This window comes from Chiloscyllium plagiosum, unplaced genomic scaffold (assembly GCF_037043375.1).
Source record: "Chiloscyllium plagiosum isolate Xiang-an unplaced genomic scaffold, Cpla_swu_hap1 HiC_scaffold_35, whole genome shotgun sequence".
NCBI classification, from domain to species: domain Eukaryota; kingdom Metazoa; phylum Chordata; class Chondrichthyes; order Orectolobiformes; family Hemiscylliidae; genus Chiloscyllium; species Chiloscyllium plagiosum.
In genome coordinates, this window is record NW_028270173.1 from 43,737,926 (window position 1) to 43,759,476 (window position 21,551).

The following is a 21,551-nucleotide window of genomic DNA, read 5'->3' on the forward strand; positions in this document are numbered from 1 at the left end:
TGCCATGCTTCCAGGAATTCTCGTGTATGTCTCTGTTTAGCTTGTCCTTGGATTGATGTGTTGTCCCAGTGAAAGTGGTGTCCTTCTTCATCTATATGGAAGGATACTAGTGATGGCAGGTCTTTTTGTAGTTAATTGGTGTTCATGTGTCCTAATGGTTAGTTGTCTATCTGTTTGTACAAATCTTCTCAAAAATCACTAATTGCTTAGGGCAATTTTGGAATGCTGCATTCAATTCTGGACTTAAAATGGAATACAGGGGCAACATTTTCATGCAGAGGATGGTATGCATACAGAATGAGCTGTCAGAGGAAGGGGTGGAAGCGAGTACCACCACAACATTTAAAAGGCATCTGGATGGGTACATGAATAGGAAGGGTTTAGAGAGAATAGGACCAAATGGACAGTGAAGGTTACTTCAGATTACAACAGGACCTTGATCAGATGGGCTAATGGGCTGAGAAGTGGCAGATGGAGTTTAATTCAGATAAATGTGAGGTGCTGCATTTTGGGAAAGCAAATCTTACAGGATTTATACACTTAACGGTAAGGTCCTAAGGAGTGTTGCTGAACAAAGAAACCTTGGAGTGCAGGTTCGGAGCTCCTTGAAAGTGGAGTTGCAGGTAGATAGGATAGTGAAGAAGGTGTTTGGTATGCTTTCCTTTATCGGTTAGAGTATTAAGTACAGGAGTTGGGAGGTCATGTTGCGGCTGTACAGGACATTGGTCAGGCCACTGTTGGAATATTGCGTGCAATTCTGGTCTCCTTGTATAGGAAAGATGTTGTGAAAATTGAAAGGGTTCAGAAAACATTTACAAGGATGTTGCCAAGGTTGGAGGATTTGAGCTTGAGGGAGAGGTTGGGGCTGTTTTCCCTGGAGCATCGGAGGCTGAGGGGTAACCTTGTAGATGTTTACAAAATTATGAGGGTCATGCATAGGATAAATAGACAAAGTCTTTTCCCTGGGGTCGGGGAGTCTAGACCTAGAGGTCATAGGTTTAGGGTGAGAGCGGAAAGATATAAAAGAGACCTAAGGGACAACTTTTTCAGGCAGAGGGTGGTACGTATATATGGAATGAGCTGCCAGATGAAGAGGTGGAGACTGGTACAATTGCAACATTTAAAAGGTATTCGGATGGGTATATGAATAGGAAGGGTTTGGAGGGATATGGGTCGGGTGCTGGCAGGTGGGACGAGATTGGGTTGGAATATCTGGTCGGCATGGACGGGTTGGACTGAAGGGTCTGTTTCCATGCTGTTCATCTCTATGACTCTAAATGCTAGCCAATATGATTAGATTAATTTAGGATTAATTTAGCTGGTCAGCATGGACCAGTTGGACCAAAGGGTCTGTGTCTGTGCTGTACAACTACATGACTCAAATGCAGCTGGCATGTGACTTTGTTTTAATCCATAATGAGATCCTGAGAGACTATTTAGGATATGGGTCTAATGATGTTACCATGCAAAAATGTCTACTAGCTGAAGCCCAAAAGGTCTACAAACAGACATTACAACTGGCTTTATCTTGGAAAATGGCAGCAAGTGGAGCATATGAGTTGCAGGGTATTCTGATGGAAGTGGACACCCTTGCCAGTCCAATTTATCTTGAGGAACACCACTTCAATAAGGGCAATTGCATGGCCTCACATAGGGCACATCCTGAACAGAGGGACTGTTGGTCAGCCCACAGCAAAACCCCAGTCAAAGCCCAGCTTCGGCCAACATTGAAAATTTTCTTCAGGATCCAGGTTGGCAAGCTACTGTCTTGTGGACTTGAGACAGCAAAAGATTCCCACTTAACCTAAGTTGAGTAAGAGAAGTCTGAGGGCGGTATCCAGGAGAGTATACAGCCTGCAAAGTTGACCAACAACAGGTTTGGATGAGTTACATTGCTTAGCAACATCCAAATCAGAACTAATTAAACATCTGGTTAAATGCTTCCCCAATTCTAATGGAGGTCGATTCCAGCACGGCGATTTCAGTGATCACAGAACCAGTTTGTAACAAAATTCACTATGGCCTCGAAACCTTAAGTTTACGCAAAACATCAGCTATACAGTGGAACATTTACAGATTAAGGGTGCAACTTTTGTCTGGTCTTGTATGAAAAAGCAGCTGGTTCAGTTAACACTGATTGTAGTAAAATGCTCAGGTCCAAGCTTGATGGGATGACATTGGTTGAAAAAGATTCAGCGTGATCGGATCAACATTTTTCGCTTATACAATGGCTGCCTGAGTGAAGTCCTAATTAAATATCTTGAAGTTTTTCAGGAAGGTCTGGAGGCTATCAAAGGAGCCAAGGCCACCTTGATGTTGACTAGAAAGCAATTCCATGATTGTGCAAGGCCTGCCCACTGCCATTTGCCTGAAGGACGGAAGCAGAGGCAACAAACAGAAGGTGGGAAAATGATGGAATCGTCAAACCAATCCAGTTGGTGGAATAGGCAGCACTGGTCGTATTGGTTGTGATACCTAACAGGTTGGTTCACCTTTGTAGGGATTTTGAACGCATGGTAAATTGATTATTGAAGCTGGATAAACAATGAATCTGTCACAAAGCTGTTTGGGGGGTGTGCACGCAGGGGGAGGGTCTGTCCTCCATGAAGTCACACATGAGCCATGCTTACTTACAATTGTGGTTAGATGAGGATTCCCCCAATTATGTTACAATTAATACTCATAAGCATTTGTACCAACTTACGGGACTGCCTTTGGGGTATGATCAGCCTATGCTATTTTTCATTGAATGATGAAGAACATTTTATATGATCTACCCTAGGTCACTATTTATCTAGATGACATGCTAATAACAGAATTAATAAGGAGAACTTGTAGCAAAATTGGATATAGTCCTTCTCTGAGGTGGGTATAAGCCTTAAAAGGGAAAAATGTGTGTTCCTGGCACCCCAAATGACCAACTTGGACAACAGTCAATAAGACCAGATAATATCCAATGGAAAATATAAATGAAGGTGATTGAACGTGCCCGAGATCCCATCTCAGTACCAGATCTTAAGTCTTTATTTGAGTTGATGAATTATTATGGAAACTTCATACATAACCTTGCCTCCATCTTGGCACCTTTGCTTTGACTTTTAAAAAGGGTCAGCCTTTAAACAATTGCCAAGCCATAGTTTTCAGGGAAGTAAGAAACAGCTATCATCCTCTAAGATGTTGGCATATTGTGATCCCAAGCGAGATCTAAAACTAGATAACATTCCTGATGAAGGGCTAACGTTCGAAACGTCAACTCTTCTGCTCCTCAGATGCTCCCTGACCTGCTGTGCTTTTCCAGCCATCCTTTTCAACTCCAGATCTTGGTATTGACATGTGATGCCTCCCCATATAGCATCAGGGTAGGTGCAGAACGTAAATTTGCCCAGATAGGGAAGGAAGGCTTGGCGGTCATACTTGGAATCAGTAAGTTCTACTAATGCCTTTATGGATGTACATTTGTAATAATAACAGACCACAAACCCTTGCTAGGTCTTCTTAAAGAGGACAAGGCAGTAGCACCCATAGCTTCAGGCTGAATTCAGTGGTGGACCTAATACTAAATATGTAAAAGTTGGAACACCATCCAGGAGGCCAACTAGCAAACGCAGATTCATTGAATCATTTCCCATTACAGATACGCTACCACTGATACCGATGCTGGAAGAATCCACAATGTTTTTAAACTTTCTGGAAGCACTTCCAGAGAGCTCACAATCTGAGACTTTGGACATAGAAAGATGCGGTGCTAGCAAAAGTGAAGTAGCTGGTAGTGATGAGGGAAATCCAAAGGGCCATCATAACTAGAATTGAAACCTCTCTGAACTCAGAGAGACCAGATCTCAGTCGAGGATGGCATGTTATTATGGGAAGCAAGTGTGATTGCCTTGAGCAAAAGTCACCACCAGATTCTGGCTGAACTCTATGATTTATCAGGGGTAAACAATATAAAAACGTTGGCGAGACTTTAGGTCTCGTGGCTAGGATTGGATGCAGACATAGCTGTGTTGGTGAAATAGTACCAACAAGGACAATAATTACCACCAGCAGTTCCCCCACATTCATGGGAATGGCTGGATAAACCCTGGACTCGGTTACTCATCGACTATGCAGGTCCTTTCTCGGGTCAATGTTTTTAGTCATTGTGGATACCCGCTTAAGATGTTTGGAAGTGCATAGAGCTCATTAATCAAACACATGAACAATGAAAGAAAAACTGCACACATCTTTTGCAATCTATGGACTCCCAGAAGTATTGGTCACAGATAATGGGCCATTGTTTACCAGCAGGGATTTTGAGCATTTCACACAGTTGAATGGTATGTGCCATCTAAGGACAGCTCCATACCATCCATAATCCATTGGTCTGATAGAAAGAGCAATCTAAATTCTGAGGCAGACTTAAAGAAACAGCCTACAGCCTCACTAGATGTGAAACTGTCCTGGTTCCAATTGGTTGTAGGACTGCCCTAATGCAACTACAATGATAGCTCCAGCAGATTTGCTAATTTGGAGAAGACTCTGCACCAGATTAAATATGATATCCTCGGATCTTGTGGGGGTTGGGTGCCGGATGAAGTGGCATCAGGAACTCCTATGCCAGGCAAAAGACTCCAGTAAGCAAGAGAGGCAGTTTATTTCAAGGGACAAAGTTCGATGGAGGAACCACAGGGATGGCCCTGTATGGGTAAGAGGCATAGCTGATGTGAGGTCAGGTGCAGAGATGTTTTCATGTGCAGGTACATGAACTATGGGAAAGCTGCAAACTCGCAAATGGCACAGGAGCAGTACTTAGCCGGCTCCCCCATTGCTTTTTTGGCTAATTCCGAATCTGTAGGTTTTTTGTCTCCATTAGGCATTGAAGATATCTCGCTATCTGAGATGCACATAGTAGGTGCCATCGCCTTGATACCTTTGCCTCCTGAATCAGGGAATGAATTTCTTCCAAGACTGTCCAGCCACAAGAAGTGAGTTAATGCGTATTACATACCACCTGTATCAGAGGCAGAGTTGGAGGAAGCTAGCCCAGTGCCAAAACATTCCAGGAGAAACTACACAAAAAGAACTGGCCTGTGTCCTCAGACTCAAAAAGGGACCATGTATATATTGGGGGTGGGCGTTTGCACTCACTTTTTGATTTCCTCAAAAACCTCCTTCTCTGTTTCTGGTTGCATTTCAGTCCCATGCTCCTGATTTTCGGACACCCAGTACGGAAGGGGGAGGGGAGGTCTGAAGACCTCCTCTTGGGTCTGCGCCTAGGCCTGGCCAAACTGGGCATAAACAGGTCCAGGCAGCGGGCCATGGAAGGGGTCGTTAGGGCTGACTGCCTTCCCCTTTTCCACGGTTACATTAGAGCCCGGGTGTCTCTGGAGAAGGTGCATGCGGTGTCCACCAACACCCTTGAGCTATTGAGGAACAGGTGGGCACCGCAGGGAGTGGAGTGCATTATTTCCCCCTCCGACTCTATTTTGATTCAATCCCTGCCCTCCCCTTCACTGTTTGATTACGCAGCATTGCCCTTTGATGTGAAGGGCACTGCTTGTCACTGGCCACTTGGGTGTTTCTTTTCTTCCTGGTGGTGGAAACTGAATAAAGATTCGTGCACCTTGTGTCTTTCACTGTGTCTCACACCTGCACACACACAACGTGGGTGCAGGGGGAAAAATAAGCACTACCGCAGTTAGGCGGTAGTGTAGGGGTAATGAAAAAAAAGGAAAAAAAAATTGGAGTGTATTTTGGTTTCGTCCCCTTTAAGGACATAAAAAGACGGGCCTTGTATCGACTGCTGCTGCATACCATCCACCTCTTCTCCCTCATCCACTGCCCGGACACACCTTCGCATGCCCATTTGCCACCGGGTGGTGGGGAGCCCTAGTGGAGGGCTGTCTACATGGGAGTCCTCCCCCTTTCTCTCGTGGATTTGGGGTGGAGGGTGTTGTACGCAGTGCCCCCCTGCAACGTTAGATTCCGGTGGTTCACAAAATCCCAGCCCAACTGCTTGTTCTGTGGCGCTGTGGAGTCAATGGACCATTGATATATTGGGTGTGGGCGCTTGCACCCTCTTTTCGATTTTCTAAAAAACCTCTTTTTATGTTTTTGGTTGCACTTCAGTCCCACACTCCTGATCATCGGGCACCCGGTACAGAGGGGGGGAGGGCAGGTCTGAGGACCTCCTCGTGCGTCTGCTTCTGGACCTGGCCCTAACTGGTCCAGGAAACAGGCCGTGGAAGGGGTTGTTAGGGCCGACTGCCTGCCCTTTTTCTGTTAGAGCCCAGGTGTTTCTGGAGAGGGAGCATGTGGTGTCCACCAACACCCTTGAGCTGTTCAGGGAGAGGTGGGCACTGCAGGAAGTGGAGTGTATTATTTCCCCCTTCAATTCTCTTTTGATTTAATCCCTGCCCTCCCCTTCACTGTTTGATCACGCAGCATTGCCTTTGGATGTGAAGGGCACTGTTTGTCACTGGCTACTCAGGTGTTTCTTTTCTTTCTGGTGAAGAAAATTGAATAAAGATTTGTACACCTTGTGCCTTTCACTGTGTCTCATACCTGCACATACAAACATGGCTGCTGGGGAAAAAGTAAGCAAAACAAAAGGTGTATCAGACATCCTGTTCACTCTGAGAGTTGGTTCTGAGGGAGCTGCATCAGTATCAAGGACTCTCCATGTGTAAATAATGGGGGACTTGGTGATGGGATATTAGCCTCTGTGGAGTTATTTCAGGAAGATGTTGAGAAGATGTTACAACTTGTGACGGAATCTCGAGCTGCGGAACATGGTTTCAGAATAAGGGGTAACTGATTTAAAGGTGAGATGCAGAGGAATTTCCCTTCTGCCAGAGGATGGTGAATGTCTGAGAGTTGTAGAGGCTGGATCACAGAAAATATTTAAAGAGGAGGCAGATATCTGCAACATTTTAGAAAAAAGCTTTGAGACATATGAAGCATTGAGGAGGGGAGGGGAGGAGCTCCTGAACTGCCTGGAACCACCCAGTCAGTGTATCATGTTTTAAAAAAAATAAAAATAAACTGGAGTGTCATAGATTCTGTTCATTAAGAACTGGCTCTGAGGGAGCGAGATCAAAGATAAGGACTCTCCATATGTATATAAAGGGGGACTTTGTGATGGGATAATTGCCTCGCTGGAGTTACTTCATCTCCCTTCATTTTTGTCCGAATATGTCATGATTGGGCCACCAGTGGTCTTCAAAGAATCTTGTCTTTCTTTCAGAACATAAAATCCTATAAAAAGAATTATTAAGTTCTACTGTGTACTGCTTGTGTGTGTAGTGGAAGCTCCAATTAAGGTGGGAGTTGGATTACTACCTGACAAGGAAGAGTGAGCAAGAGTACAGAGCGAAGGCGGGGGAAGGGCAGTCGGGCATGGTCTTTTGAAGCCCCATGCTGACATGACAGACTCAACGGCTTCCTTCTGTGATGTAACAATTCTGTGATACTGAAGTAGCAGTACTTCACTCCTTGCACCCTGAGTGTTTGCACTTCCCTTAATATTTTCATGTAAACAATGTTGCAATCTTTTACCTTAAGTTGTTGGTTTCAATTAAACAAGTTGGTTCTACACATATAGAACTTGATCAAGCCATTTTGTCATCTGAGAAATGGCTTTAGTTATGGGTAGTGACCAAATAGTTTTTGTGAAAGCAAAACAATTCTTAATGTACCGTCCTCTTTAAATGGTAAGTGATCTGTACTTAACACTTCTGCTTTGTTAAATTAAAATCTAAAAGCCAGAATCCCTAGGTATCCCTCTCCATTTGTGCCTTTTCTGAATATTCCTGTCTTATGTTAGTCCCTAAGTAAACCAATTCAGCTGCGTAATCTCTGAATGCCCTAGTTTGGAGGTGGTTTATCTGTGTATATTTACCAAGAGATGTTAATTCCTGTGTATGCCTGACCAGCCTCCTCTGTCACAGCTAAAACAGATTTAATTTGTTCATGAACAACAGACATTCTGGCACATATTTTGAGTAATTGGAAACACAAATGATTGGAGTGGTGGCGATGAATCAGTGATGGAAAATAAATGACTTTTGGATGTTTGATATAAAATAGGAAAACAAGAGAAGAATTATCAACATACACTTTCTTTTGGTGCAATTGTAATGCCCCCTACCTCTGGACCCGGAAGCCTGGGTTCAAGTTCACATAATAAAACAGATGTGGAGGCTTTCAATAGGGTAAAAATAGGTTTACAATGATGTTGCCTGGATTGGACTGCATTAGCCATAGTCGAACGTGGGTGCTGCAGATGCTGGAGGAGCACCTGAGGAGCAGGAAAATCAAAGTTTCAGGCAAAATCCCTGATGAAGGGTTTTACCCGAAATGTCGATTTCCTGCTCCTCGGATGTTGCCTGACCTGCTGTGCTTTCCCAGCACCACTCTAGTCTTGACTGTATTCGCCATAGAGAAAACTTAGGTAAACTTGGACTATTTTTGCAAAAGCACCGGAGGTGGTGGGGCAACCTAACAGAGGTACAGAAAATTATGAGGGGCATGGATAGGTGGAGAGTCAGTGTCTTTCTTCCAGGGTGGAAATGTCAAACACTGGGGGGCTGAGTTTTAAGGTGAGAGCGGAAAAGTTCAAAGGAGATGTGCAAAGAAATTTTTTTTACACAGACGGTGATGGGTGCCTGGAACGTGCCGCCAGGTGAAGTAGTAGAAACAGATATGTTAGCCAAGTTTAAGAGGCATTTAGACAGGCACATGAACAGGCAGAGAATACAGAGATACAGAACAAGTGGAGGAAGATGGGATTAGTGCAGAATGGCATCAAAATTAGCAAGTTGGGCCAATTCTGTATTGTGCTGATCTATGACTTAAGTCCCATCTGCTCTCATAATGTAAATAGCATTTTGTACAGGCTGATAAAAAGAAAACAACAGACCCCAGAAATGGGATTGTTAGAGTATGCTTACAACGTACTGCTCCTCCTCAAGCCTGATGAATCAGTCCTCCTCCATGCTGAACACCACTTTATGGATACAATGTGGATGATCAGAATGTGGAAGGTGCTCTGAGTGGGGGACTTGAATGGCCACTGAGCCAGACGTGTCTAAAAGGGCCTGCATCAAATTGTGAGTGAATCAACACGAGGAAATAAAGGCACTTGACCTTATCCTCAGTAATCTACTTGTTACAGATGCCTCAGATTAGTAGAAATGACAATCACACATTCCTTGTGAAGACCGAGTCCCAGCTTCTTCTTAAGTATACCCTCCATGGTGTTGTGTGCCACTACACCATGAACAAGAGGGATTTCAAACAGAGCAAATCAAGACTGAGCTTCCTTAAGATGCAATGAGCCACCAGCAGCAGAACTGCATTTAACCACAATGTCTTATAGTACAGGTTATCTCCCATTAGCAATACTGCAAACCAGTAGGCCAACTCTCATTTAATGTAGAGTATGAGGCAATATGCCCAGAGCAGCACAAAGTATCCCCAAAATTGAGCTGACAGCCTGCTGAAAGTATAACATAAGGCAATTGTCATGAGAAGCAGCTCCAGTAGCCTTTGGTAGAGAGAGCTAAGTGATCTCACAACCAAGAGATTAGATCTACTCTTGGAGTCCTGGCACATCCAGTCATGAATGGTGGTGGCCATGTAACAAACTCACTGGAGGAGGAGGATTCACGAATATCTCCATCCACACTGACAGGGTAGCCCAACATATCAATGCTGAAGCTCTTGTAACCACGTTCATTGAAAGATGACAAGTGTACAATCCATCTAAGTCTCCCTTTGAGGTCCCCAGCATTATATCTGCCAATTCAATTCAGTAATGTATAATAATATCGGAGATGAACATAAGGTCTGAACTTAATAAAACATGAGGACTAGCAGTTACTAAGACCAGGCAAAGAAATCTGTTTGCCAAAAGTCTTTTTTTTATTCCCAGTTCAAAAGGTTGTGTTTCCATGAAATAATGAAATGCTAAATGAGGTAAATTTCAGTTAGTGACCTGGTTTGCCAACAGATGCTGTCAGACTTGCTGAGATTTTTTTAAACAGTTATGGTTTTGGTACGTTAAAGTTCTTAGCTTTTTTTTAAACCATTCACTTTGTGCTTATTTACAGGTTGCCAGCCTATGGCTTGAATTGCATTCAAACACCTGGGATCTTCAATTTAAAGGCTGCCAGCTTCTGTGACCTACACTCCTTTTTAGTGCAGATAGAGAGGCAGGTGCTTTTCATAGCTGGGAGCACTGAGCAGTCAATGAGTTGGACATGTTGCTGTGCTGCACCATGTCATCTTAATGTCACATCTGTAACACGTACCAGCAGTTTATGCAGAGAACACAGTGTGTGCTTCAACCAATTAGCTGTGTTTGAAAGACAAAGGGAAGGAATTAATAATAGATTCAAGGAGACATCAGTCAGTCAGAGATTACCACCACAATCAATTAATGCACTCATAGGAACAACTGGGACCCACAGCACAGCCTCAGAGTGAATGGATTTTGTTTCAAACTCAGATGAGAAGGAATTTCTTCAGCTAAAGGGTGGTGAATATCTTGTGCAGAATGCTGTGGAAGTTAAGTTGTTGAGTGTATTTAAGACAGAGGTACAAATCCTGTTGATTCATAACGGGATGAAGGGTTACAGAGCGAAGGCAGGAGGATGGGCTTGGGAAGCATATTAGCAATGACAAACAGTAGAGCAGACTTGATGGGCCGAAAGGCATAATTTTGCTCCTTTATCTTATGGTCAGTCTGGTAAATGCGCCACAATTAGTTCTGCAGATCAAGTAGAAGCAATGCAGGCGTTGCAGATATGTTTTCAGTAAAAAAATTAACTGCACAATAAAGATTAGTGTTCGTACTGTTAACAGTCCTTTTATTAACTCTCCATAATTAATGGTCAATCACCAAGAACTATCTGGTTTCCTAATTGGACAACTGGGAGAATTATTTGTTGAAGGTATAGGTCACAAATCTCCCTGTTCTAGCAAATTTGTAATTACCTTTGTTACTTCACCCTCAGCTTGTTGAGAGAAACCATACTGCCTTTGATATTTTGTGTTTGAACCTTCTACAATTATTTCCCCTAACATTTTACCACACTCTTGCATATGCATTACGAATTCATCTGCATGCTTAGTAATAAGCTCTTGTACAATTAAATCATTGGACACCTTTGTAGGTTTGAGTCAAAATTCCCTGAATGTATGGATCCTGTCTGTATAGATTCTTGTGCATATCTCTATTGGCATCTCATTTACATCAGCCATTTGCCAGATGTTACAAATCACCGGATCAAAAGACAAAATACACCTGCTGATAAAATTAGAATCCGGGGAACATGTGCTAATACGACCACATGATAACAAAATAAAGTGCCCAACTTAAACTCAATCCAGTCCGTTCAAAGTCCCTCTTTTAAATATTCGGTAAACCCACTCAAAACAATTGTCCCATTCTTTTGCCTAAACAAACAAATAACTCTGGATGTTTTCAGGGTAGTACAGGAACCCTATGCATCCCCTAGGAATTCAGTGGGGTATTCTCCTAATTTGACTTCTACTATGGGTCTCCATACACTGTCCTATCTAGCATTACACATCCATACAGAGAGGCCTGGCACTATCATGACCTCACATCGAAGAACAGTGGATAAAAAGCAGAGGACTGCTTCCCTTACTGGAACCTGTCGCACTGGTCCCTCTAGTGGCAGATCTCTGTATCGCTGTTCTGATTCTTGTCCTCGTCCCTACTCTCGTGTTGTGCCTTTGCAGAGCGGCAAGGTGTTCTATAATCCCGAGCGAAGTAATCTAGTCGGCCACAATTATAACACTGCACCTGAGGTCTAGTGTCCCCTTGTGATTGTCCTCCACCTCAACCCACAGGCACTGTAGATGGGGGTGCAAAACCCCAAAGATTAACATCACCACAAAAATTAACACCACCTCTTCCTTTACCTCCTTCAGTTCTTCACACTGGACCAGCATTAGGACCTTTAATAAGAAATATGTTCCCACTCTTACTCCCTTTGCCTTTACTTGCCTTTTGAACTTCCTTCTCCCAAGCTCAAACCGGTCGCCTTACTATCTATACCTTATTATGTGTAATATCTACAGGCTCTCAATTCTCACAGGCCTTATTACCCCTTCTGGAGCGTGTGTTATTCAAGGTTCTGAACCAATTCGAAAAATCACATCCAGTTAACCTCGTACAATGCATGTCCTCAAAACCTTGAGTAAAATGAATCCAATCTGCACATGCAGTCGGATGTTCCATTTTGTTTGCACCTACTCCTTCATATATTTCAATTCCCCCACTCTGAGGAGTGGGCAAGCAGTCTGAATCACAGGGCGCACACATATTAGCATTCATTTTACATCTTTATCATCAAGCCCATGTAAAAGTCTTTACTGGTGATTGTTTTAAAAAGAAATAAGGATCTGCAGTATGTTCAAAAGTACAGATCCTTTTAACGATTGCCCCTTACTGCACTACCATTAAGCAGGATTGGATAACGAACTGACTGAGGATCCTGACCTTCTCTGCACTCAGTAGTCACAGGTTTCATCAGGGCGAGGGTAGTTTCTGATGAATTTGATGCTTCTGAAAGAGAGATAAGATCCAGTTATTGTCACCTGGGGCATACCACTGGGCATTCACTTCTGTCTCCCGTTAATCCATTCCATTATCACTATCTCCATCAGACATAACTCTCCCAAACACAGACTTTTTTTGTACTGCCAGCAGTATGGCAGCATGGTGGCTCAGTGGTTAGCACTGCTGCCTCACAGCACCAGGGTCTTGGGTTCGATTCCCGCCTGTTTGTGTGGAGTTTGCACATTCTCCCCGTGTCTGCGTGGGTTTCCTCCCACAATCCAAAGATGTGCAGGCCAGGTGAATTGGCTATGCTAAATTGCCTGTAGTATTAGGTGCATTAGTTAGGGGAATGGGTCTGGGTGGGTTGCTCTTCGGAGGGTCAGTGTGGACTTGTTGGGCCGAAGGACCTGTTTCCACGCTGTGGGGAATCTAATCAGAGATCTCAATTTATCAATCTCCTGCTGGCTCAATGAGAGATCAGCCACAGAAATTCTATTTTCTCTGTCTACTTGACACAGGACTTTTAACAACAGCCTGCAAATTGTCCACGTCTCATTCACTGTTTGCACGCCATACATCTTGGTAAGCCTTCTCACACTGTGTTTGAAACTGATCGATTTACAACACATTTATCTGACACCTTCATTCCTGTTCTACCACTTTTCAACATGGACAACTTCTCATTGTCTTAACATAACTTCTCATTTTCTAGCTCTTTTCCCCATTAACTGCTCCAAATATCTATCATTGTTGCCTTATTAAGCTTAGAAGTGCACTTTCCTTACACTCTACGCGCTCCAGGAGTGTTGCTGAAGAAAGAAACCTTGGAGTACAGGTTCATCGTTCCTTGAAAGTGGAATCTCAGATAGATAGGATAGTGAAGAAGGCATTTGGTATGCTTTCCTTTATTGGTCAGAGTACTGAGTGCAGGATTAGGAGGTCATGTTGCAGCTGTACAGGACATTGGTTAGGCCCCTGTTGAAATACTGTGTGCAATTCTAGTCTCCCTCCAGTAGGAAAGGTGTTGTGAAATTCGAAAGGATTCAGTAAAGATTTAGTTTAAGAGGGGAAAGATTTAAAAGGGACCCAAGGGGCAACTTCTTCAAACAAACGGTGGTGCGTTTATGGAATGAGCTGCCAGAAGTGGTGGACGCTGGTACAATTACATTTAAAAGGCATCTAGATGGGTATTTGAATAGAAAGGGTTTAGCGACATATGGGCCAAGTGCTGGCGAATGGGACTAGATTAATTTAGGATATCTGATCAGCATGGATGAGTTGGACCGAAGGGACGTGCTGTATATTTCAATGACTCTCAAATCTGACCCATGGGTCCCAAAATCCAGTCTAAATTAGTGAAGTGTTTCTGGGATATAGGTAAAGCAGTGTTACTTCTGCAATCGTAATTACTTATGCAAGGTAAATGAACTCACACCAGTGTATAATTGTTTCAGCCAAGAGCTGAGTCAACAAGAATGAAAACTATGTGAAGGAAATATATATTTTTTTTGTATTAGCTAACATGTGCATACAAGAATGAAATGTGCCTGCAAACAATGGTAGATGTTACAGACAAATAGATAAGGTGCTGTGAGGGGAGGGGGTTAAGCTAGATACGCCTGTACAAACAGTAGTTATAAGCAACTATTTCCCACTTCTAAAAAAACAAGAACAAACCATAATCAAGAAGTCATGAGGTCATAACAAGTAAGGGAAACAGATGGTAGTGAAGGGGGATATACCTAACAATGGCCTACAGCAGGATGTGGTCAAATGGCCTTGTGAGGCCAGAGATAAACATTTTGTCATGGACAAGGCCGGATGAGTTCAGAGATGAACAGCCGGGTTTGGATTAGAAACAGATGTAAACAGGGGAGGAGCAATGGGAGGAGAGAAGAGAAACAAATTATATAAATATTGTGTACTAGTTGAATTCAGTGTGTGTCCCCCTGCCTTGTGGACAGTGGACACAACCCCCCTCTTGCAAGAGCGTAATAAACAATACTACTGATTCAGATCTTGTCTCGGACTGAAATTATTGAAGTGAGTGAGCTTTGTTTCTCACATGCTTGACCCACTTGGTCCACTAATTAGGCACTTTCTTAGAATGCCTTCCCATTCTTGGCAATCTACCATTCTCTACCCTTAATTCTTTAGGTGTTGTCTAAGAGATAAGGGGAGCGAACTGGGATTAAAGTCCAGCTTTTGTGAAATTCCATCCCAATCCCCTGTCCCCAGTCACATTGACATTCTATGAGACAAGTCTTAGCCTTCTTGTGGCTGGCTATAGTTTACCCTTACCCTTTCAACTAAACTAGCTTAACTTCACAAATTCCACCGTTTGTTTGTCTCACTCAGCAAGCACTCAATTTTTTTCCAATCTCTGGTCAATCCACCTCTATCCTCAGAGATCTGTTTGAATCCTGGACATCATGTGTAGCAGCGGTCCTCATAATTCAGGCTCAGGCTGTATGTTTGAGAAGTTAAAGGTTTGTAGGTTCGACTTTGGAGCAATTTAGGGTCACCTCTTATCGAAGTCTCTCCAGGAGCATAAGATGTTAACCGAATGGTGTACTTAAACCTTTTCTCCAAGTGCTCTTCCTTTGTGCTAGAGAGGAAAGACACAGAGTTGATTTGGAATTTAATTAAACTCTCCTTTATTTAACACTTCAGGTATCAATATAAAACATATCTTTGTTGCAACATTTACTTCTTACCTCTAACAACTCCAATTTTAATTCCATTTAACATCATTTTAACATAATTTACATTTAACTCTAACCTGTAATGTAACTCTAATAAATTTGGCTTGAAACATGTACCAGGAGAAAGTGAGGTCTGCAGATGCTGGAGATCATTCCTGAAGAAGGGCCTGTGCCCGAAACGTCGAATCTCCTGTTCCCTGGATGCTGCCTGACCTGCTGTGCTGTTCCAGCAATAAAGTTTCAACTTTGAAACATGTACCACCCCAACTCGAATGAAGCAACAAACCTTTGCTGCTGGTGTAGACCTTGCCTTGCTCTGAAGGCAACTTCAGGGCACATATGTCACAAATGTGTCTTGAATCCTCTCTGAGGAAGTAAATTCTTTGTACTGCTAACTTTATCCCAGAATGAACTTTCTCTTCCAGAAACTTCTCTGGCACTCAGCCAGTGAATTGACTGAAACCTGATCACAATGATCCCATACAATGGAGTTCACTGAGAAACAAATCCCAAATGTTTATATTAAGTTGCAAGCAGTCACATACAATGCTCCATATAAGGTAATAGTGGTGCCAGTGTGTCTAGCTATTTATCAACCAGTCTTTTAACAGTTTCATTCATGTAGCTTCAAGCCACTTACTCTCAGGCATGGCTAATTGCTGTCAATTCCTGTACAAATTTGCCCTTGCCCTTCAAGAGTTTATTCCAGAGATATTGCTGCTTCTTTCTGCACCTAACAGCTTATTCTTGTTGATTCTTTCAATCCATGAACAGTTATTACAGCTCTGAAGTTTATAATATCACAACCCTGCAACATTGCATCTATCTCAGTGTACATCTCGGTGCATCGGTAGCATGCCTGCAAATATAATGATCCATCATTGCATCTATATCTGGGTGTAAGTGAGGACTGCAGATGCTGGAGATCAGAGCTGAAAATGTGTTGCTGGAAAAGCGCAGCAGGTCAGGCAGCATCCAAGGAGCAGGAGAATCGATGTTTCGGGCATGAGCCCTTCAGGAATCTCCTGCTCCTTGGATGCTGCCTGACCTGCTGCGCTTTTCCAGCAACACATTTTCAGCTCTATATCTGGGTGTACCCATTATTCTGTCCATTAGCGAGTGCGAGCATGTGTGTGAAATTCATTGATCAATGTATGTACACATCCATCTCTATCCATCAGTTTATACATGTGAAATGTGAACAACAAACCTGGGTCATGTTAAAAAGAATGACATTCAAATTAACTTCCTCACAGCAGGAATGAAGGTCAGATGATTAAGTAAAACCCTGACACCAAATTCAAACAATAAGCTGACCTTTCCGTTGCAGATGTTCTTATTGTGAATCATGATGCCACTGGTCTAGTCAACTCATGTGGTTTGAGTGTCTGATGAATAAATGGTCTTTCTGGAACATTTTGGGGTCAATTATAAGCATTGCAAAGTCTGGTTAAAAGCAACTGCGAAATAGTGCAAGGTTGCATGCTGTATTTGGAATTGCATTGTTCAAGATTAGAAAGCGTGAGAGCAAACATCAGTTTTGAAGATGTCTCTATCTGTGAAGCTGGTCACATTGCTGCTGCTTATTGCAAATGCTATCTGCAAAGTCTGGTTTGAAACATCAGGATCCCAATCTGCAGGAACCTGGATTTCTTGTTGAATCTATGGAAGCACAATGCTACGTAATGAACAAGACACTTATCCATCTGTAAATTACTGGGTGGGTTCAGAGATCAAAACCTCACTTACTGAGTCATGAAGAAGGTGGAATGGTGACATCAGAAGCTGAGAAAATAAAAAAAATGAAGTATTCAATATCCCATTGACAAGTAAACAAATCTGAAGATTTGAGAGAAGACACAAATTGCATCTTAGCTAGAGTCAAGAACCTACTACACTGTATTGTTCTATGTTCTATACTGTCTCAGGGCACAAGCTTCTCCCTTTAGAATTGAACTGAGGAGAAATATTTTCACTGATGAATATTAATCTTTGGAATGTTCACACCCAGAGCACTCCTTGAGTATACGAAAGGTGGTGATTCATACATTCTGAGATGTAACAACAGCAATTAGAAGACATTCAGCTTAATTCTATGTTGATTCTTTGTGAAGCAATTCAGTTAGTCTCAGTTACTGCCCTTTAGCCCCATAACGTTGCAATCATATTTATTTCAAGTGGGCATTCAATTTTATTTCGAAATTGCTGATTGTGAGAAACAAAAGCTCACTCACTTTAATAATTTCAGTCCGAGACAAATATCTGAATCCGCCATTTATTTATACACCTATAGGTGGGTGCCCTGTCTCATTACCAGGTAAGGTAATGACAAAATGCACACCAAATCCAACAAACTCTCGAAATTTATACAGTTTGAATCCCCATATTTTTCCTTATTCCATTGTTTGTTCCCTGCTTCGCTTACGTCACTCATTTCCTTAAGACTTATCCCACAACTTCTGTTTATCCTGTTTTGTCCGTGACAAACTCTTATCTCTGACTCCCATAAGGGTGTTTGACGTCAGTCTATTATAGATTATTGATTAGGCATATCTTTTCTTCTATCAGCATCTATTTCCATCCAGAGGCCACTTTGACCTCTTTGATTAGGGTTTGTTCCTGTGTCCCCGTGTAAGGGGGAAACAGATGCTTTCCTGTTTGCCCATACATCCACCATTGTTCTGTATTCACTTCTCATGCTTTCTTTTCGCTGAATATGTATTTTCTCATTCCTGTTCTGTATCAGAATTTATACTTGCAGAAATAACATTAATTCATTTATATCCCACAATTTCCCCTTTTTCTTTTCATTACTATCTGTTATCTTCTGCATTTTTGTCTCTTTTTTTTTAACATTGTTCCCAAAATTCGCAAGCATCATTTCAGAGATTTCATCCATCTTAGTCTCACTCATCTCCTTATTATTTAGTCGATAAAGTTCCTCTGTCAAATGTCCCCTCAGGGGCATTCGTTTCATCAAGGCTGTTTCAATCAGCCTCTGGGTGAGCCCTCGTATACAGGGTATGACACAACAGCCAATGGCCACCAATACCCCGACTACTACTATCAGGGAAGTAAGGATAGAAACCACTACCCCCTTTCTCTGCTAAAATCATATCAAGGGCTATTCTATTTTCCCATGCCATCCTACTTGTCGCATCAAGCTGTTTTGATATTCCTTTAACCGCCTCTCTTGTATAATTTATAAATCGCTGTTGATTATTAAAAAAAATGTAATTTATCCAGTCTACATTTTTATTAATTGTTGCCCACCAAAAGAGAGCTGACTCAAAGCCTGCTGCAATCTGGTTACGAGCCTTGAATTCAGGCACTCCCCTAGGGACTCCTACCGAATCAAGATACCGAAGTATCTAACAGTAATCTCTTACCCCTTCCCTTTTTCCCTACTATCTTTTCCTTCTCAAATGCCAGGGTAAATGGAATTGCCAATTGTACAATTGCGCATATCCCTTTCCAGTCCGGAGGTAGGGTGGGTCTCAATATTTTTCCTCCACAGTACCACCACAGATCCGCTCGGGGAACCTTTAGTGCTGAGTGGTTCCCTCCCTTCTTCGTTTCGGTAACATTCTTAATCTCTGTACATAATTTCAGCTCCCCCAAATGTCTCGACCGACTCGTACCTCGCCTGTGCACACATGATGTGTGATTTCCAACTGCGGCGGAAAATGTGGGGGGAACTTTTGCATCTTTCTCCTCCAAGGGAGGGGACATCAGAGATAGGGAGGTACAATTCCTATCATTCCATGCAGTCTCATCCTGGTACAGGGCTATCATACATTTCATGCCCTTCCTGTCTCGCTTCCACCCGAGCGGAAAGGGAACCACCTGGGCCACTGGCCTACCGGAGGCACATGCATAGCAATTGCTTTTGTTCAGACTTTTTACAGTATACTTTACCCATTCAACCCAGGCATTTGCATCCCCGTACCCAGTCTCTATCTCGATGGTCTGTTTCAAATCCTTTACCTCTATAATTTTTACTACTGTAGGATCATCGGGAGGGGTGAAAGGTTGTATCTCATTACCCAGTAATTCTACCCATTTTTCCCTGTCCTATGCTAATTCGAAAACAACAGCCCACAAACTCCTTCCTATTTGCTTTCATTTCAATCCCAAATGTTTCATTTAATTGTACCTCATAAGTGCCACCTCCCAAAACCGCTCCGTGCCATGTGGTTTTTCTTATCGTTAAATATATGGGGTTACACTTTTTATTGGGACAATCGCGTGCTGGTCGGAAGGGGGCCCGGTGTATTGTGACAAGACCATTATACCAGGTACCATCCCAGAGGCCATCCCCATAGGACTTAAGATGTATCTCTGAGTTGCGGTATTGTCTCTGATTAGCTACATTCCCACAATTTACTAAGCTACATATATCAGTGTCTATTACTTGTGGATTATCAGACTCAGGAACCATTAATAATACATATGAAAATGATATGTGACAAAATCCTAATACCAAAAGGGCTAGCATCATAACTCTAAGCATTCCCAGTATTCTGATCATTATGCTAAAACACAAAAAGGCTTAATATACAATCTTACAGAAATAATCCCGCGCTCGCATCGCCACTGTATAGTCAATTACTCAAAGTCTCTTTAGTCTGAGTTTCAGCGGGTCTTGTGTTGATTCGGCTGTCCAGACTTCTTCCTCAACTGGAGGGTCCACTGGCCCTTTGATCCGAATGTAGTGAGTCTAGCCTTTCTCCACCGTCCTTATTGCCGTTTCGGTAGTCAAAAGAGCCTGGTACGGCCCTTCCCAGTCTGGCTGCAGCTTAGTCTCTGTCCATGATTTTATTAAGACCCAATCTCCTGGCCGGATGGGATGAACAGCAAATTCAAGGGGCGGAGTCTGTGCCAATAGACCCGGTTTTCTGAGGAAAGATAAAGAGGAGGACAAGCCCAGTATATACTTCTTTAAAAACAAATCTTTAGTTTCGGGAATTGGCAATTCTCCCTGTGTTCCCAGATAAGGTAATTCAAATAAGATTTCATAGGGGGATAGTCCCAAATCTTGGCCAAGGGACAAGCCCAAAAGGCATCCTTTAAATCTATCACACTAAACCTGTAATCATGAGGGATCTTACTTAATAACGTATAGGGGTTTGGCACCACTGGGTGCCTGACCTGTACTATTCGATTTAATGTTCTCAAATCCTGCACCAATCGATAAGTTCCATCAGATTTCCGCACTGGTAGAATTGGGGTATTATAAGGAGACATACATGGCTCCAACAGTCCATCTCTAATCAGTCCCTCAATTACTGGCTGCAGTCCTCGTTTACCTTCTATGGAAATAGGATATTGTCGTTCACAGATAACGTCCCCTTTCCGTTTTAAATTTATTGTAAGGGGAGGGATCTGTAGTTTTCCACGATTCCCTTCTCTAGCCCATACAATAGGGTCTATCTTTCTCTCAGCATCCTCTGTCAACATCACCAGTTGTACAACTAATTCTTTTTCCTGAATTCCAATCTCCAGTCCTAAAAGGATAATTAAATCTCTCCCCAGTAAGTTACTTCCTATATCAGGGATATACAGCAGTTCCCCTGTAACCCTACCTTTAGGACCTTCTATCATCATAGGTTCAAATAGTGGAACAGTAAATCCTTCCCCTTTCACCCCCGAAACAGTAATTGACCGTGTTAACATTTCTACTTTCTTTGGTTTAAAATTCAGCAATGACCGTGCTGCCCCCGTATCTACTAGGAAGACTACCTCCTCCCTACACGGTCCCACCTTCAAGTTTATCAAGGGTTCCTGGTGGGCCCCCGAGGGCAGGAACCCCTGACACCCCTATTCTTCATCATAATTCATAAGCGGAATTGCCTTTTCTTCCCTTTGTAGATCAGGATACTCCCGCTTAAAATGCCCTATCTTTCCACAATAATAACATCCTGCCTGTAGCGACTTCCATCTCTGCCCCTGTCGCTCAAACCCTCTATCAAATGTTCCCCCTTGTCCTCTCCCTCTTTACAAACACTTTCTGTGCCTCTCTCAACAATTCATCTCATGGTTTTTCACTCCATCCTTCTATCTTCTGTATCTTTCTCTGTATGTCTGGCCATGCTCTTGTCACAAAATGTACTTTCAAAAGACCCTGTGCCACTGGGTCCTCAGGGTTCATTCCAGAGTAGTTCCGCATTGAGCCCCTTAATCTTTGCAAGAAAGCTGAGGGAGTCTCATCTTTCTCCTGTCTAATTTCAAAGGCTTTAATCAAATTCTGTGACTTCGGAACTGCCTCCCTTATT

The 21,551-nt window shown here is 42.8% G+C and overlaps 1 long non-coding RNA gene across 4 annotated transcripts in view; it reads right to left on the minus strand.

The window, feature by feature from the left end:
* LOC122541309 (uncharacterized) overlaps window positions 1-21,551 on the minus strand; it is a 76,126-nt gene that overhangs the window by 18,410 nt on the left and 36,165 nt on the right. For 3 of the 4 annotated variants that reach the window (XR_006309563.2, XR_006309560.2, XR_015753072.1), the window contains 2 exons: window positions 17,026-17,061; window positions 12,512-12,577 (listed from right to left, as the gene is read on the minus strand). This is a non-coding gene — a long non-coding RNA (uncharacterized LOC122541309). Of the gene's footprint in view, window positions 1-12,511; window positions 12,578-15,096; window positions 15,180-17,025; window positions 17,062-21,551 lie in introns of all 4 variants that reach the window. The other variant, XR_015753073.1, reaches the window with a different exon arrangement.